Raw genomic sequence first — 17977 nt, forward strand, 5'->3', positions numbered from 1 at the left:
GCACAACATCCAATGCTTGTGTTTACACGTTGGCTTAATTGTACAGAGGAATGCCCCTCTCGCACATTGCTATCTCAAGGTCACCAGATAAGTGGATGGAACTCCGGTAGTTCCAGATGTTATCTTGCTGGTACTACTGGCACCCAAGTTTCAGTGTACCATAACTTCCAAGGGCGGTGAGCGTTCTTTAATGGTGTCATTGTTTTCATAGCCCCGGTATCGTTGATTATTTCAAATATATAGGAGGTTAAATAATTTGATAGAAAATAAAAGGTACCTGTCTTGCATGGAATATAATGGAAATTGGACAGTTTAAAAAATCGGCCAGAAATCTATTTTAAGATGCTCTGGTGAATGTGATGGTGGAATTTTGCAACACCCAGTATTTGCTATAGATCATAACCTACTTGGTACCAAACTATAATTTTAACCGTGGGAAGGCTAAGGATACCAACACAGTATTTAAGTATAATTTAAAATAATAAGCAAAGGAAGGATTATAAACATTAGTTTTTGTCTATATTTTATCAACTTCTTGACTTGTTATTTATTTAGGTAAGCACAATAATATAAAGTTTTATAGGGCAGTTATGTAGGCCACATCACAATGACCTCTGGCACTGCCATCTAGTGTTCCAGTATATTCACATATCGCACAAAGGTTAGCAGGAGCTGTTGAGAACAGGGACAGTAATCAGGATGAATTCAGCTCATTGTTTTTGTAGATTTTTCAATTAAATAGGTTGTGCTATTTTATTTTTGGTAAGCTTTTTTAGTAAGCAATAAGTAAGTTGACTACAAATAAGGTGATCACTTTTGCATGCAACTGCATGATCTCACATTACACCTCTATATTTATTATTGAACATTGGCTTATAGCCTATGTCCTCATGTTTTCTTCTCATTAAGCTAACAGATAATATGTGATTAGGTGTTATTTAAATAATTACATTTTCCTCTGGTATCTTGTTTAGAACCATTGATCAATATATTTTTAAAACTAAACACATTATTAGTGGGTATACTGAACTGTAGCAACATTGTGAATACAAATTATGAATGCATGTCACATCTTGTACATCTCAATAGTTATTCTATTACTGAAGATTTGTTTTAAAAATGGCTTTGTTTGTAATCAACCAGGATACTCACCTGAATTTCTTGTGATGTATAACAACTATTACAAACCTGAAAATTTGTATAGAAACATGTTTACTTATTGGCAATCTGGAAGAAGCTTTTTGCAAAACTAGTTTTGCTTCTTTAAAAATGGTTGCTTGGTTTGTTGATACAGCACAAGTGCTGATTTTGTTACTCTCTTCTAGCATTTACTGTGGGAGAAATCATCTACTTTCCTTAATAAACTGGTGTAAAAACTCTCACCAAGTCTCACTTAAGTAATGTCAACTGATATTGATCACAATGAGGAAGAGAAAAAAGACAGCTATCAAATGTCTGGAGGGTGTTTTACAAACAGTTGCAGGGAGTTAAACCCAAGTTTGAGATCTGTCTCTTACTGACATTATTCTGGATTAGTGGTGCTGGAAGAGCACAGCAGTTCAGGCAACATCCAAGGAGCAGCGAAATCAACGTTTCGGGCAAAAGCCCTTCATCAGGAATAATGAAGGGCTTTTGCCCGAAACGTTGATTTCGCTGCTCCTTGGATGCTGCCTGAACTGCTGTGCTCTTCCAGCACCACTAATCCAAAATCTGGTTTCCAGCATCTGCAGTCATTGTTTTTACCTCTTACTGAATTTGTTAGTTTTCTATGTATTAATGTTACTGTGAGATTTTGCCTTTGGTTAGTTTGGGCAGTTTGTAATTGAGCGGTTACACCACTTGAATTTCAATTAAATTATTATTCTGATACTCTTAACAATATCATACAGCTAATTTCTCCTTTCTCTAATTATACTTTGAATGAAAAGTGACTATTTTAGTATTTTGCATTTGTTTGTATATATGGTTGAAAGCATAAAAATGATTGGTCATCTCAAGTACATACTAGCTAACATATTTCAAAAATATTGTTGGGCATTAGGTTATCATGTTGTTTCTAGATTATTAAAACAAATTTAATTTCCTTTTCGAAACAGAATTTATAGCAACATTCTAGTCTTGACCACAAGTTTTTTTGTGTATCATCACGTTTGCATTATTTTAAATCCAGGGTTTATCGAGCTTCTGTGTGATACAATTAGGAAAGTTGGATCCATGACAACTGGAAACTGTTAAATGTTCAAATTTATTTTTACTGGTGACACAGTCATTTCTTTAAGAAATAAGAATATTTTCTCTGCTTTTTTCATATATTGCACTACTTTATTCGTTGTCAAGGAGATTAAAAATAAATTATAGTTTGACAAAACATGAATGCAGTAAATTGAATAAGCAAAAAGAAAAACCTGCAATGCTGAAATTTCTGGAAATAATTCTGTGATTGGTGTGGAAGCGGTCAAAACCAAAATTAGCTGATATAGGACTACAGGAGAACAGATAATAGTTGTTTAGTTTATATAAGAACCCATCTTGTTCACTAATGTCCTTTAGGAAAAGAAATGCACCATCCCTACTTGCTTATAGTTAACTACACTAACTGCTTTGTAGTATGTGTACGATTGCATTATGTGTGGGGTGGGGGTTGGTCAAAACACAATCTGCGGAATTACAGAACACCTTCAAGATTTATACAGATTGCAGCATGCATACTGCAATTATATTTTCCATATTTCAATATCTATGTGTCCCATATTATCTTTATAGGCATTCTGTTCTTGTCTATTTGAAGATTGAACCACTTCAATATACCATTTGAATGCAAACAAAAAAACAGTCTTTTATTTTGGTAAATCAAAGAAATACACCAAAATTGAGGCAAGTTACTATGAAGTTATAATTCAAGTAGTTTGAATTAAGGACACAAATATCATTATTACTGGGGATTAAGAAGCTTGACTGTGATGCAATAGGTTTCTAATCCCTGAATTAAGGGTGGTAATATCACATACTATCACTCAAAACTGTTTAGCATGACCACTCTGAATGAAGAAGCCGTAGTTAGGTTGCAGACCAGGTTGTCTTGTGGTCAGCAATCACTTGCTAATGAGTATGAGTGTGCAGCTAGGAAATTTGTGTTACTAGTCATGATTCTGTGGGTCTTTGTGTGACTGATGAGCCCAATCCTAGAGCGACATCTCAGATCACACATTTGGCAAATGTTTCTGGGAAATGAAATTGGTCGCTGGCCTTGAAATTACTGGCATTTTTTTCTCCAGTTCCTTTTCCTTTCTTTCTGTTGTCAACTGGTTTTCAAAGAACTCTGTACCTTTATACAGGAGGCTTCTCTAGATTGGCGTCTTCTGAACAAAGGTCTCCCATACATTCACATCCATGTTGCATTTCTTGAGGGAAGTCTTCAGAGAGCTTTGAACTTTTGTTTTGTACTCTTTTTGTTTGGATGCCTTCCTCAAGCTGAGCGAAGAAGACATGCTTTGTTAGTGAGAACTCAGGCATTGAGAGTGGGGTGGGTGTTTGCTTGGCGAGGGGGTGGGGAGGTGGAAGCTGAGACTGGATGGAATGGTCTTTGGAGGGTCGGTGCAGACGTGATGACCCAAATGACATCTATTTGCATTTCTAGTACACCTGTCTTCCCAGCCAATGCAGAAAGCCTGTCTAAAACAGCACTGACAATACTTCTCCAGGGCCTTGAGGTGGTGTCTATATGTAACCCAAGTTTTGTAGCCATATAGAAGTACGGAAGGATTAGACAGGGTAAGCACAGGCGGAATCTTCCTGATGACTGGGCAGTCCAGAACTAGGGGTTGTAGTCCAACGTTATGAAAGACCATTTAGGACTGAGATGAGAAATTTCTATACCCGAGGAGTAGTGAGCCTGTGGATTGTTTTGCCACAGAATGCGGTTGAGGCCAAAACATTCAGTGTTTTCAAGAAAGAGATAAATGTGGTTCTTAGGACTAAAGAGATCAAATCATATGGGGAGAAAGCAAGAACAGGATCGTTGGATGACCAATAATGATCTTACCGAATACCTCACAGGGCTATTGACATTATCTGTAGAGGGAGTGCTTTTATAAAAACATTTTTTCTGTGCTGTTGCTGTTGTTTGTCTTTCTTCATACCATACTGAGAGGAAATCTGAGGTGTATGCTACAAAATAGTCAAGGTATGGTATCTCCATATAATTTTCCATACACCCCCATCTTGCACTCCCTCTACAGATAATGTAAATCCTTTGTTCATTCTGGTAAGGGTAGGAATATGAAATTCTGCATTCCATCTTGGAAGATTATATTTTCAGATGAATGTGAAGTGTGCACTTTATTAGCTTCATGAGTTGTTGATTCCATACTTTGGAATTAAATGTAGTGCAAACATTGATCTTGAGATGTAATCTGAATGGCATTGGAAAGATTCTTGTAGGAAAGCATTTATATCGCAGTTTGTCTTGAAATGTTTTATCAAAGACAGAAAGTTGGCAGAGAAGGAGGACGTTTGGCCTATTGTTTCTGTGCCATCCTTATAACAGTCTCATTTTATTTACCAAATTTTGTCCATAGCCTTTGTAGGATAGAGAATAGCAAGATGCTTTTTAACTGCAATAATTTTTTCTGCCTCTACTGTTCTTTTAGACAGTGTGTTCCAGACTCTCACCATTATTGGTGTGAATGAATTTCTCAGTTCCTCTGTGATCTTCCTCTCAATTTTTAAGGACTCAAATGTCGTAGTTGTAACGTCTCTACCTCTGGGTCAGCAAAACGCAGGTTCAAATCTCATCTGCTCCATGAGTGTGTCATAGCTTTTCTGAACAGGTCAGTTAGTGGGCTGTGCTTGCTAATTGTTTGTGTAGTTTTAATTAGTTAATATCGTAGCAGTTATAAAAAAAAATGGTGATTTCTGTCCTCCACTTGGGCCTACTTCTGGGCCTGGGTAAGGTAGTTGGCATCAGGTCCATGCAGCTATGTCTGAACTGGGTGTCCTTGGAGAGGGAGCTCACTCGTTGCCTTAAAGTTTTTATAGGGAATGCATTATCTTCCCGTTAATATCATTTTATTTAATCCTACCCTTGCTTCTTCCCCTTTTGATTTTTGCTTTTGTTTCACTGGCCCTGTGTGTTTGATTTGTAATGTGGTTAATTTAGTGGTTTTCTAATTTGATAGCTCTGTTTTCCAAGAAAAAGGCAAGTCTTATTCAGTTTTTGGTTAGTTTCTGGACAGGGAAAGGGTCCCGAAAGGAAATATGAAGACTTGTGTTTACACAGTATGGTAGATTTACAATAAAAGATTTTTATCAACCTCTAGGTCTTCTACTGCCCAATTTAGTTGTCAGCATTTAAACAAGGTAGCAGAGGATTAACCTCAATTTCTTCAAGTGGGAAGATAAAATAGCAGAAGGTCATTCCTTCTCACAGAAGCAAAGTACCTGGTGGCTTTTTAAAGTGGAATAGCTGGAAAATGCTGCAGGATCATTAACTATGATTATCTAACAATGTTTTTGGAGTTGGAATCATACGGACACTGGAAGGATGAGTTGGAGTTGTGGACTTGGGTATGTTTTTAACCATGAAAAGGCAAGGTATTGCTTCGGCTTTATCCTTACCAGAAATGCTCAAAATTAGAATAAAGAATAAAGAAGTTAGAATATTTCAGACCAGGATATGAAAGTGGCTAAAGATTCTAATGCAATTTATGGACATATTTTGGAAACAGGATGATTTGTTGAAAGCCTGTGAGCAATTTCTGATCAATTTAAGATGGATAATTAGTCCATAGAAGAATATATTGTGGAACTTGAGACCTTCTATAAAAGGTTGAAGAAACTCAATCTAGTAATTTTGCAGTCTATTCTGGTGTCTAAACTACTAGATTGTGAGAAATTTCTGTATAGCCTTTTGATTTTGATGGGTGCTCAATTTTATGGTAATGGATCTTTTTTTGAACAAATGGCTGCTCTCATCAAATTTTCTCAAAGGCATTCCATTTCCAGCTAACTTCACAGGACATGTTGGGCATATGTGATGATGCAGAGAGTGGAAGACTCCAAACTTACTGTCACGAAGTTGAAGGGGCCTAGTCAGAGGCATCTGTATATGGTCAGAATTATTGAAATCAGAGGAAAATGCAGGATTGAGGTGGAGGCCAGCAACATGTAGATCCCAGGAATTCACAGGGAATAGTTAAGCAATGTTTCCAGTGTCACTCCATGTAACTCTCAGGAATTGTCCTAAGATAAATAGTCAAGTATTTGAAGCAACTCATAAAACTTATGCCTCTGAGAATGAATATGATGGAGGTGATGTGGCTGAAGACTTGTTGGCCAATGGGTATCTTGATTGTTGATGCATTCATTTGTGCCAGACTAGATGGTGGTTGGACCATGGTGAGTGATGTCTATTGGCTGAATTGTTATTTGGAAACTCTGGACAAAAATGGGGTCAAATAATACAAATTTTTATCTACTTTTGATTCAGCAATGATAATTTGTTAATATATTTAAGGAGAGTGGCCTTTCCTGTGAAATTCCAGGACTGAGTCATGTCGTAAATACTGATATCATTCAGATTGATATACCATTAGTACTGAGGAAGTTTTTGATGAAATAAGGTGAAAATGCATTTGGAGATGGAGATTAGTAAAGGATTTGTATTTGGTAAATCTGTAATGCATTCTGTTGAGGAAACCTGGAACTTATTGTTGCGATCCAAGAAGTATTACTGACTGAGAAGAGGATTACCTGGAAATTGCATAAGCAATTTGCTCATCCTTCCTGACAAAAAATAAAGATGATATTAAAAGAATGTTGGAGTTGTTGGTAAAGAATATGAATTTCTTGTAAAATAGATCACATATTAATGTGATATATGTATTAAATACCATAAGTCACCAGCACAATTGATTGTAGGTGTTCTTTTAGCTTGGGAATTTAATGAAACAGTAATCAAGGATCTGAAGACATGGGACATATGTTGGAATATCTCTCAACTAAATTTTGTAATACCTTTTAAAGAGAGTGGCCTTCCCTGTGAAATTCCAGATTGAGTCATATTGCAAACACTGATACCACAGTATTCACAGTGATAAACAATAATAGATAGAGCGTAGTGGACAAAGTCATGAAAAAGTGAGTTACCCTAGGCCTTGATTCAACACAAAAGTCTTTATATATAATGGAGGTGAATTTGTAAATGGTAAATTTTGGGACATGTATGAAAAATTAAATATATAACTGCTACAGAAAGTCATGAAGAACATAAAAAGTAGTCTTATGTGGAAATCACTTACACAAGGTAAGTTCACTGGTAGTTTCCAGGCCAGTGGAGTCAGATCACTGGAGGGTCGCCACAATCATGGGACATAAAATGCAGTCAATGGGAAAAATATAAAAACAGGTTTAATGTCCAAGTCTAGGGAGTAGAAGTGAAGGACATGATTGGCAGCAAGTGGTATGAGAGTAGAGAACTAGAAAATGCAATTAAAGTTTTGAATCGGGGATATATATTAGAGGAAACGTTTCCATACAGTGGAGAAGATTTCTGGGAGTAATCTAGAGAGATCTCACCATGAGAAAGAAGCTGCAGGTGACTGGGTAGCATTGGTAATGGAGACCCTTCTCAGACAATGAATAAAATGCAAAATCTCCATGTGTTTGAATATTGGTGGAATGGAAGGTAGAGTGATAAAAGGCGAAATTTATAGGTCATAATATACAAGGGTCAGTACCAATATGGGTACAAAATTGATTGAAAGCTAGGGAACAGAGAGTAATGGTTAATGGGAACTTTCCAGGCTGCAAGTGGATTTGCAATGGACTTTGGGAGTCTGTATTAGGACCTTTTGCTTTCCTTGACTATTTAAATGATATATATAAAACTTTGATGTGCAGGAGAGAAATTCAACTTTTCAGATTACACAAACTTTTGAAAATTGTGAACTGTGAGGACAATGTAGAACTTTGAAAGAACATTGACATGTTGAAGGAGTGGGCAGGTAACTGGCAGATGAAGTTCAATGTGGAGAAGTGTGAGGTGATTCACTAAATTGAAGAGCACTATTCTAAAGTTGTGCAAGAACTGAGAGACCTGGGTGTATATATCAATAGGGATGGAAATGTGTTGCTGGAAAAGCGCAGCAGGTCAGGCAGCATCTAGGGAACAGGAGAATCGACGTTTCGGGCATTAGCCCTTCTTCAGGAAAGTTATATCAATAAGTGGATAAAGATAGCAGGACAGGTAAAAGGAGCATAAACCTTGCATTATTTCTAGGCTTCATAAATAAAGGTATAGAGCTCAAGAGCAGGAAGGTTATTACTTATATACGACATTGGTTAGATCGAAGCAGGAATAGTGTGTACAGTTTTGTGTTTCACACTATTTGGAGGATGCGAATGTATTAGAGAGTGCAGAAGAGATTATATAAAAGTGATTTCCTGGATGAGACACTTCATTAATGAGGATCGGTTGGAATTATTGATACTGTTTTCTGTGGAGAGGAGGATGTTAAGAGGAGATTTGATGGAATTTAAAAACCATGAGGGGTCTGGACAGAGTGAATAAGGAGAAACTGTTCCCATTTGTAAACAGATCAAGAACTAAAGGTGCACTTTTAAATTGTTTTACAAAAGAAGCAAATATGAGGTGAGAGAACTTTTCATGCAGTGAGTAGTTGGGACCTTGGATGCAGTGCTTGGCGTAGGTTCAATAAGGCATTTCAGTGGGCATTGTTTCTATTTAACCTACACATCCGTGTGCGGATTACTGGTAAAAGGAAAGAGACTGGCGTGAATTTAAAACACTGAGAACCAGTGCAAGCCAGATAAGCTGAATTGGTCCATAACAATTCTGCAAATCTGTGGACAGCAGGAGCAATAAATGGTGCATTTTCAAGTTGCTGGACTGAGATTAATGAAGTGTTGCAAGGATTGGTGATGGGGCTTCAGATATTTACAATTCATATTGATGACTTAGACTAAGAGATTAGGAGTGATGCATGAAAAGTTTCTGATAATACAAAGCAAGATGGAAATGTAATATGTGAGGAGAAAACAGAGGCTGGACAATATGGACAGGTTAATTGAGTGGGCAACAGTGCAGCTGTAGTGTGAGATTGTTTACTTTGATCATTTTTTTTAAACAATATTAAACTTGCAAATATTGACATTTGAGCAGATTGTGTTACAGTACAAGGGATACAAAGTTATCGAGCAGGTATAACAAGTAATTAGAAAGTCACATAGCATGTTGACCTTTATGGAAGAAAATTAAATTACAGGAACAAGAGTCTTACTACAATTGCGCAGGACTTTACTGAGATCATACTCGTGGCGATCTGCATAGTTTTTGCCGCCTTTATCTTGGATATAATACAGTGATAGGAATATGCTTTCATTGTAAGTCCTATGATGAGGCTGAAAGATTTGGGTCTTTACCTGCATTTGAGAAGAATGTGAGTTGATCTCATTGAAACAGACAGGAACAAAGTACTTTCTGCATATTCTGAAGCTCGAAAATGTTGCCTTTTGTAGCTCCCCTTGAAATGTGTATCTATGTAGTTGATGGCCTCATTGATGCATTGCAATGGTAACTACTGCTCCAGTTCTGAAGTCAGGAACAAAGCACTTCCTGCGTATATAATTGTCCTGGAGTTGTCACCTGGCACATGACAGTGCACTGTTTTTCTTTTATTTTTCTCTTTTGGAACTGAAACTTCAAGTTGAGAATTGAAGTCTAAACTTTGAACAGCAGCTTGTTTTTTGAAGAAGAGGAGAGAATAAAAGATGAATGCCTGTTGTTGGGAATTGACCTAGAAAGATAATGCAGTTTAATTACTACTCTAAGAATGCTGCACATGATTTGGCACCGTAAAGTCTTTTTGCTGAGGGACTATTGGCTGGTTGGATGTGCATTGGTCAATCAAAGGAGAATTGATGCTGGCTAGCCAATCACAGGGAATGTTGAAAAAGAAAGAAAAATCAAAGAGTGAACTAGCTGTAATTGGAGTTTGGGCATGAAGCAGTTGTCACTTTAGAAGCTGCCAGACGGGAAGTTGCTTTTTGGTTTACATCTCTCTAGCAATTGTCTGGTTATTGATTTGTTGAAAATACTGAGAAAAGAATCTCTGTCTGTAAGAAATAAAAATCTCAAGATCTGTGAAGCTGTTTGCATTTCCCAGTGACTTTGGAATTTGAGCAAGATACTCAGCTTTGTGTGCCTGTAATAAACCCCTTGACCAAGGATTTCATGAAGACCTGGTATCCATTGTTGAAGTGGTTATCAAACTGGTAAACAGCATTTCTTTTCATTTGAAATAAAAAAACATTCTTAACAATGCATAAGTTTGTGAATTGTGTTTATATTCAGAGGTTTGGGTTTAGATCATCGATATTAATTAGATTGCCTTGTAGTTTATCTCTGTTCTGCTGAAGTTACATTCTTAATAATAAGTGCTAATTTTTGTTTAACTTATAAACTGGTGTCCAAGATCTGTTATTTGTAAAGTCTGGTTAGGAACAATTGAGAAATTTTGAAAGTAATTAAATGTTTAAGTTTATCGTGTTATGAACCCAGTCGTTATGAGACTGATTTGGTTTGGCTTGCCATTTATGTTGTAACAGCAGGCCTAAGGTGACCACCTGTACTTGTGTGTGTTCGACTACCAACTAAACCTACCAGTAGCAAAAACAAATTAAGATTTGTCCCTAATTAATGCCAATCAGCTCCTACCCTTATGATTCTTCTCTCTCCTACTCTACTCCTTTATTGTCTATCCTTATTTGTAAAATCTTTTTAGTTTTAAGGTTTACTGAATTCTTTAGCTAGCACCAAAACAGATATGTTAGCCACTTAAAAATACGAACCTATGAACTTACTACTTGTCTTTATCTAAGCTGCTTCATGCTATGTGTTGACACTGTTACATTTTTTCTTTGTTTCTCTGATGTCAGCCTCTCTGCCTCCAAAGTTAAAAATCACACAACACCAGATTATAGTCCAACAGGTTTAATTGGAAGCACACTAGCTTTTGGAGCGTCGCTCCTTCATCAGGTGGTAGTGGAGGGTTCAATCCTCACACACAGAATTTATAGCAAAAATTTACAGTGTGATGTAACTGAAATTATACATTGAAAAATTGATTGTCTGTTAACCCTTTCATCTGTTAGAATACCATGACAGTTTCACCTTTCATGTGTAAATCACAAAACCTTTTATTTTAAAAATGTGCATTCACAGGTTAGCTGTTAACAAGGGTGATAGCTAGACAATATGTTGAAGGTGTTAGCCCCCTGTGTTCTCTGTCTATGCCATGATGTTTAGATTGATTCTAATCTAAAAAGTGAGATAACAGAGTTTTACATGAATTCATGCAGTTTTTGAGCAAAGTACAATGTAACCCTGCAAGTACAAATTCACCCCACAAAATATATGTGTGCATGTGTGTCTTTGTCTGTCTGTGTGTGTGTGTCTATTTGGGTTGGGGGTTGTGAGTGTGAGAAAGTGTATGTGTGTGTGTATGAGAGAGTGAAGAGTGTCTTCAGTCTGTGAGGGGGTGCATGTGAGAGTGTGGGAGTGTGTGTGTGTGTATGTGTGTGGGTGTCTGTATGTGCATCTGTGTATATGTGTGTCCGTGTGTATGTGTGTGTAGGAGTACCTGTGTGTGTGTGTGTATAGTGCAATGGTGGTCACCTGTAATGTGACATGAACCCAAGGTCCCGGTTGAGGCCCTCCTTATGGGTACCGAACTTAGCTATTAGCCTCTGCTCAGCCACATTTCGCTGCTGCCTGTCCCGAAGTCTGCCTTGGAGGGTGGTCACCCGAAGGTCCGAGGTCGAATGTCCTGGACCACTGAAGTGTTCCACAACTGGGAGGGAACATTCCTGTCTGTTGATTGTTGTGCGTTGCCCATTCATCTGTTGTCGTAGCCTTTGCTCAGTTTCCCCAATATACCATGCCTCCGGGCATCCTTGTCTGCAACGTATAAGGTAGACAACGTTGGCTGAGTCACATGAGTACCTGCCATGTACAAGGTGGGAGTTGTACCCACGCGTAATGGTGGTATCTATGACATGTCTTGCAGCGCCTACCGTGACAGGGTTGTATGGAGTTGTCCTGAGAGCCGGGCAGCTTGCTACGAACAACGATCTGTTTGAGGTTTGGCGGTGTTTAAAGGCAAGTAATGGAGGTGTGGAGAAGGTCTTGGTGAGGTGCTCATCCTCATTGATAATGTGTTGCAGGTCACGAAGAACACGGTGTAGTTTTTCTGCTCCTGGGAAATTCTGCACAACAAAGGGTACCCTGTCAGTTGTAGCACGTGTCTGTCTCCTGAGGAGGTCATTACGGATCCTTGCTGTGGCATGTTGCAACTGGCGGTCGATGAGTTGGGCATCGTACCCCGTTCTTGTGAGGGCATCCCTGAGTACATCCAGGTGTCTGTCACGTTCCTCCTCATCTGAGCAGATCCCGTAGGGGATGGCTGTTTTAATATGTTTTGGGTGGAAGCTGGAGAAGTGTAGCATTGTGAGGTTGTCTGTGGGTTTGCGGTACAGTGTGGTGCTGAGGTGTCCGTCCTTGATGGAGATGCATGTGTCCAAGAATGAAACAGATAGTCGAGAGTAGTCCATGGTGAGTTTGATGGTGGAATGAAACTTGTTGATGTCACTGTGTAGTTTTATCAGTGACTCCTCGCCATGGGTCAGAGGAAGAAAATGTCGTCAATGTACCTGGTGTATAATGTTGGTTGGAGATCCTGCATAGAGAAGAAGTCTTGTTCGAACCTGTGCATAAAAATGTTGGCATATTGGGGTGCAAATTTGGTCCCCATGGCTGTTCCATGTGTCTGGTTGAAGAACTGGTTGTCAAAGGTGAAGACGTTGTGATCAAGGATAAAGTGGATGAGTTGTAGGATGGTGTTTGGAGATTGGCAGTTGTTGGTGTTAAGTACTGAGGCTGTTGCTGCGATGCCATCATTGTAGGGGATGCTGGTGTAGAGTGCGGTAACATCCGTTAAGACGAGGAATGTTCCCGGTTCGACTGGTCCGTGGGTGCTGAGTTTCTGTAAGAAATCCGTAGTGTTGCGACAGAAGCTGGAGATCCCCTGTACAATAGGTTTCAAGATGCCTTCCACATAGCTGGAGAGATTCTCATATAGGGTTCCATTGCCCAACACTATGGGACGCCCTGGTGTGTTGGTTTTGTATACCTTTGGAAGGCAGTAGAAGTTGCCTACACGAGAAGTATGTGGGATGAGGGCGTGTAGGGAACTCTGAAGGACTGGATCCAAAGTTCTGATCAGTGTGTTTAATTCACGTGTGTGTTCTTTGGTCGGATCAGCTGGTAGTTGCCTGTAGTGTTCCTGGTTGTTCAGTTGGTACACTTCCTTGCAGTAAACTGTTCTATTCTGAATGACACTCCTCCTTTATCTGCTGGTTGGATGACAATGTTGTGATCGGTTTTGAGAGCCTGGATGGCAGTGCGTTGTGAACGGGTGATGTTTTGCTCTACCTTGTGGGTACGGCTGATGAATCTGGCATTTATATATTTCCTGACGGTATAAGCATACATGTCAAGCCCAGGGCAGCAGCCCTCCGGTGGGGTCCAAGTTGACACCTTCTTTGATCGCTCCTCTACAGATCCCTATGATGACTGTTCCAATTCATCAGTGGGCTCATTGGGATCACTGCTGGCACCTTGAAAGAATTCCCGGAGTCTCATTCGTCTGATGAACTCCTTTGTGTCTGCTGCCAGAACCAACGGGTCCATTTTGGCAGTGGGGCAGAATTTGAGACCCCTACTCAGGACTTCAATCTCTTCCGATCGAAGGGTGTGGTCCGATAAGTTGATAATAGACTTCCCCGCAGTGATAATGTTGTCTACTGTGGTTCCAGGGTGGGCTTTGCCAAGTTTCTCCAGTTTTTTGTACTTGGCGTGCATGTACGTGGTGTAATTTTGTCACCTTGTCTGTTTGGCAATGTCGCGTAATTGTACTGATGTATCCTGAGTGCAGGCTGAGAATGTGGACTCCATCTGAATTTCAAGGTTGTGCCATCTGCTGTAGAGTTGGTGCATGAGATAATTGAGGAGTTTATGAGAGGTGCGGTGGCAAAGTCTCTCTGCGTAGTCTGTGTTGTGGGTTGACTTAAGTGGGTTTGTGATCCGTAAGCAAGGATGCCCGGAGGCATGGTACATTTGGGAAACCGAGCAAAGGCTACGACAACAGATGAATGGGCACCGCACAACAATTAACAGACAGGAGTGTTCCCTCCCAGTTGGGGAACACTTCAGTGGTCCAGGATATTCGACCTCGGACCTTCGGGTGACCATCCTCCAAGGCGGACTTCGGGACAGGTAGCAGTGAAAAGTGAACGAGCAGAGGCTGATAGCTAAGTTCGGTACCCATAGGGAGGACCTCAACTGGGACCTTGGGTTCATGCCACATTACAGGTGACTACCATTGCACTATACACACACACAGATACTCCTACACACACACACTCTCACAAACACATAGGCACTCCTATACGCACATACACACGGACACACATATACACAGATGCGCACACAGCCACCCACACACACCCTTACAGACACACATACTCCCACACTTACATATGCACCCCCTCACAGACCTAAGACACTCTGCACTCACTACACACACACACACATACACTTTCTCACACTCACAACCCCCAACCCAGACACACACACACACACATATATTTTGTGGGGTGAATTTGTACTTGCAGGGTTACATTGTACTTTGCTCAAAAACTGCATGAATTCATGTAAAACTCCGATATCTCACTTTTTTAGATTAGAATCAATCTAAACATCATGGCATAGACAGAGAACACAGAGGGCTAACACCTTCAACATATTGCCTAGCTATCACCCTTGTTAACAGCTAACCTGAGAATGCAACTTTTTGAAAAAAAAGGTTTTGTGATTTACACATGAAAGAAGTGAAAGGCTTAACAGTGAAAGTGACAGATGAAAGGCTTAACAGACAATCAATTTTTCAATGTATAATTTCAGTTACATCACACTGTAAATTTTTGCTATAAATTCTGAGTTAGGATTGAACCCTCCACTACCACCTGATGAAGGAGCAATGCTCCGAAAGCTAGTGTGCTTCCAATTAAACCTGTTGGACTATAACCTGGTGTTGTGTGATTTTTAATTGTAAACCCCAGTCCAACACCGGCATCTCCAAATCATCTCTGCCTCCAGTTCTCTTTATTGCTGGTGGTTGTCTCTCTATTTCTATTTGCACCCTCTTTAAGTGTGCCACTCTATATGAGATAGCCTTAAAGAAGGAAATCAGATTTATAACTAACTTGCAGAAGTCCTGAAAATTCTATCACTGGAGCCATTGAAGTAAATATTTTAATCCCTGGAGACACTAGTGTCAGCAGGTGAGCAGTTGAGTGTGTGGAGCTACTCTTTACAATTACTTCAAAAAAAAAAGATTCATCAAACTATGCACAATATTTTTGAAAGTGAAGCAATTTATGCAGTACTTTTAGAAACAAAAATTAATGTTAGTATGCTTATCACTCATTATAAAATTTGTTTTGGTATATATGATAGGTGCCACAGAACATAATTAATATTTTCATATTCAGTTGTAAAGTGAAGGTGTTGAATAAACCAAAACGAGCATACACATTGATATGAATATGTTAGGATGCCTTAGTATCATGCTTTAAATGGTAACATGGAATTCCTTAAGAAATATCCAATTTAGCGTGGAAATATGAAACTCAAAATAAAGGAAAATAAGCAAAAGCGACACAATAGTGACATGTAGAATCTTGCATGACAGGTTGGAGGTAATTTGACTTATTGTGCCTTTGTCATTTTGGAATAGTGAGAAAATTAGGACCATCGTTTAACTTCCTTGCTCTTTTCCTGTAGCCCTGAAAAACTATCCTTTCCAAGTGTATACACTTGAGTTTCTAATTCCAAATTATTGTTGAATGTGCTTGCATTATCCTCCTTAGCAGCATAGCATTGTTCATATTAACTATTTCTAATGAAAACAAATCTTTGCTCACTATTGGCCTCCCTTCTTACCAGGTACAAAGTACATTATTTGGTTATTTCATCTCCCTGTGGAAACCATGTCATTCGTTTCATCAAAGCACCTCAGAATTTTGAGTATCCCTCTTAAATTTCTCCTAACCTTTTCTGCTATAAGGTGATTATCCCTTTACTCTTTAATCTCTCCACATAACTGAGTCTCTCATCCCTGACATCATTCTGCTAATTCTCCTTTGCAGCCTTTCTGAAGGACTTAACATTCTTAAATTGAGTATCTAACATTGTACATAATAATTCAGCTGAGAACTAAGCATGTATTCATAAAGCTTTAAAAATAAAATGCTGCAGCTGCATGAAATCTGAACTAAAAAAAATCAACAAAGTGCTGGAGGAACTCTGTCCTGGCAGAATTTGTGGAGAGAGAAAGAGAGTTAGCATTTTGAGTCCAATTTCTCCTCTTTGGAATTGAAGAGAGTCATACAGTCATGGAGATGTACAGGTGGAAAAGTTTGGGGATTTATACTATTGACAAGGGTGTGGGACAAAAATATTAGCAGGACAGGTCGGGAAATGTTTATGGGAAATTGGAGATCAAAGAATAGACGAATGGAGTGGTAATAGTTACAAAGAAGACCGAGTCTTGATTCAGAGCAGGTGCTAACAACAGAATAAAGATGAGCTCTGAAACCAAAACCATGAAAAATTATATATATATTGAGGAAGAATGGGAAAAAAAACAAAATGGAGAATATCGTATGAAGTTGTTGATCTCAATATCCAACTTAAAAGCCTGTAAGTTTCCAAATCAAAAATGAGATACTGTGCATGCAGCTTGAGTTGGACTTCAGTGGAAGTCCAGTACAGAAATGTAAGCCTAAGAGTAAGGATCTTCCTACTCTTGTGAAAGTGACTAGCAAGTCAAAGTCATGTTCGCAAACTGAGTGGAGGTGTTCTGCAAAGTGGTTACCTAGTCAATGTTTGATCTCCCCAATGCATAGGAGACTGCATTGTGAAAGGCAGATGCAGTGGACCACATTGAATAAAGTAAAAGTTAATTGCTGCCTATAGGTAAGGAGTGTTCGGAGTCTTGGGCAGTGTTGAAACAGAGGAGACAAAGTGTTATTACACTTGTAGCGATTGTATGAGAAGGTGCCATTTGGAGTGGGGGAGGAGATGATTTGTTGATGTTGATGGATCAGGATGTGATATTTTGATTACAGTGACTGATGGGGTAGAAAGTGAGGACAAGGCAAGCATATAATGCTGTTGGGACAGGGGGGAATGGGTGAGTAAGAAGTGGTGAAATGGGTCAGGAATGGCTGAGGGCCCTGTTGACTTCATGGGGATTTCTCATTTGAAAAACATGCTGGAAACTAGTATTAAAATGACTATCCTTGTGATCTTGAATTGCTGTGAGGCTGAAAAGCTAAGATACAGAGGATAAATTGAAAGTTAAATGCAGTGATGTTGGGTTTCATTCTGTTTCCTGTTTCAGTTCAGATCACAGAAAATTTGCACCAGAGGAAACAAGTAAGTTTCTTGTCAAATAGAACAGCTTTCTTTGAACCTATCACTGATGCACTTCTCTGTGAATAGAACAAGCTGATGCACCTCTTTGCGAACACAGAGTCTGTGTTTCTGTGTGTATCATATAGTTGTAAACAGCAGAGAGCTGACACCAGAATAGGTAAGGGATTGTGGATTCAACAAGACCCACTGCTGTTGCCCTAATGTTGCCAGAGTTGACCAGACTATTTAGGCGTAAAGGAGGAAATTTCTGGAGATTCCGTGTCATCAGGACTGTTTTGACCCAAACAAGAGAGGGTTTGTAGACTGCACCTTGTTGGTATGAACCATGTCCACAGAGTTCAGATCAAATACGGCTGCTAGTGAAAGTGACTTGAGGAAGAAAACAATTAAACGCTAAGT

General features: G+C 39.1%; 1 protein-coding gene across 1 annotated transcript in view; it reads left to right on the forward strand.

Annotated features, from left to right (window-relative positions):
- gabrb2a (gamma-aminobutyric acid type A receptor subunit beta2a) overlaps positions 1–17977 on the forward strand; it is a 252103-nt gene that overhangs the window by 2953 nt on the left and 231173 nt on the right. The gene's annotated exons all lie outside the window — the stretch shown is intronic.

This window comes from Chiloscyllium plagiosum, chromosome 14 (genome assembly GCF_004010195.1).
Source record: "Chiloscyllium plagiosum isolate BGI_BamShark_2017 chromosome 14, ASM401019v2, whole genome shotgun sequence".
NCBI lineage: Eukaryota > Metazoa > Chordata > Chondrichthyes > Orectolobiformes > Hemiscylliidae > Chiloscyllium > Chiloscyllium plagiosum.